Raw genomic sequence first — 2,397 nt, forward strand, 5'->3', positions numbered from 1 at the left:
ACTAGTAACACTTATTGAACTGATCTTCGCACACCTGCCAAGGGTTGGCCACGATATTATGACTGACTTCGCACACCTGCCTTTGGAAGGCCGCGAACTGAATTTACTAATCTTCGCACACCTGCCTGGTAGGCCGCGATACAGGTAAACCTAGTCTAGAATACACGGGATGAACATCCCCCTAATATCTTCGCATACCTGCCTGGGAGGCCGCGATGGAAACTAATACGATACATGACATAACGAACGAACATACTACTACTCACGCTATACTATTACTGAACTGTTAACTGTGAACTCGCTCAACTAGTTGTTGATCCTCTGTTACATGCCTTGCAGGTCGTTAGATACATGGAGCTTGCACAGGGAGGAGCAGGTCGTTGTGGAGCATGGATCGTGAATGCCATGTTAAAACATTTAAACATTTGAACTTATGTTACACATTGGGTTTTCATACTTATGCTTCCGCTATACTTTGAAACTATGATTATGTTTTGAACACCTATCGTATTGAATGATTGGTTTACATTTATTATACTTGATATTAATTATATGTTCGATATGATTGGTGGCTTGATCCTGGTCAGTCCCGCTCCCAAGCGGTGATACTCCGCGTGTGGATTTTGGGGGTGTGACATGTATGCTTTCCATGATAGTCTTAGGACTACGCCGGAGATCCCAAGTTTATATCGTGGATCAGGAATCGGCATCATTCTAGTGGTTGAAAAATTTGTTTGAAAGATGTTGAATACTGTTTGAATTTTACAGGTTGAAGGACTACGCCGGAGCTTCCAGGTTGGTAAGTGCGAAGCAGGAATTGGCATCCTGATTGGTAAAATGGTGATGTAGACGTAATATTCCTACAAGTGGTAGTGTGTGTTTTTACAAGTGGTTATTTTTTACAATTGGTTTAGAGGTTGCTTGATTGCAAATGGTAAATCAGGGACATTAAGTTGTACTTGATTTACTACATTTGATAAAACAAACAAGATGATGAACCATATCCCCATGCTTCATAAGTGGTAAACTTATAAATGGCAAACACAAACTCATTTTCCGGAAAAATCATTTTGATTAAAACAAACTTAAGTGTTTTGAAATCTAAATGAGAAAATGGTTTGTTGAAAGGGGGAGTTCAGATTGTTTATGCCTAGTGAATGGAGATTTGATGTGATTCGATGTCAGTTGTCAAGTTTCTGTACAGTTTGTGTTGATTTCTATGTTTTCAAATGGGTCAATAGTCTAGTAGTTTTCAAATTTCCCTTGAAATGTGTTTGCATTTTTGGGGGAGTAGAAAATTTCAGAAAATCCAAAAACATTAGAAAATTTGAAAAAGACAAAAACATGATAAAATTCAAAAATGAGTTTCGTTGTGAAAAGAGGAAATGATAGTACGTCAGTAGGCTGTCACAACATGCTAAAGAATTGGAAAGATAATATGTGATAAACAGTCTTACTGTGGATATGTCAGTAGGTTTTTACACATTTAGTAAATTGTGAAGAGATATAAACCTAAATTTCAAACTTGCTTGTTCTATGGGTTAACACAAACTTGGATATATAGGTAACCCCTGAAATCTTGTTTGAAAGGTCCCTTATTCTGAGATACTAGGTCTTTATGCTCAGTGATATCTGGGGTATTATCTCGGGACTTCTGCTGTATGGAAATACTGACCTAGTCCCCGGATAATACTTTCTGCAAATGCTTGAAAAAGCGCCGCCCTCAGCAAATCGATGAAACAATAAAATTGATAGTCATTGCTGTTGTAAAAAAGATCCTCTAAAGGGGACCCACCAAAAGTCGAGCCGTCATCTCTCTGCTTAACGGAAGTTCTGACCTGAGCTCTCACAGTTTCGCACCTAACCCCTATACAGATATCAGCTGTGGTATACTCACCTGTAAGACTGAATATTGGGATCTGGATACGGGAGTATATTCAAGTAGTGGGACACACGGATAAGTTTAAGTTCTTAAAACATTAATATCGTATCTCAGATCAGTTGAACTTTGTGTGAAAATTTCAGTGGACCGATATACTGACAATCTAGGTAAATTGTTTAGAACTGAAAATGAAATCAAGCTTAACGGTGTTAGTGACATGTCTTATAAACTGATATGATCCTCTTACACGAACTCACAAAAATATTGTTTGTAAATATTTCTTTACTGCATTACATATTTTCTTTCATTCCAAAATCCAAAAAGATTTTGTGTGTTTTAGCATAAAATTTTGAAAATTCAAAAAGATTTTTGACAACTGGTATTGAAAAACAGATTTTCAAAATTCCGAGTGCTAAACATGATGATCAAAATTTGAGGGGGAGTGTAAGTTTGGAATTAAATGTTTTCCTAATCTAACCCTAAAGTGGTTCATCTGATTGGAAAATCATTGTGTT

This window comes from Helianthus annuus, chromosome 3, assembly GCF_002127325.2.
Source record: "Helianthus annuus cultivar XRQ/B chromosome 3, HanXRQr2.0-SUNRISE, whole genome shotgun sequence".
Classification (NCBI taxonomy): domain Eukaryota; kingdom Viridiplantae; phylum Streptophyta; class Magnoliopsida; order Asterales; family Asteraceae; genus Helianthus; species Helianthus annuus.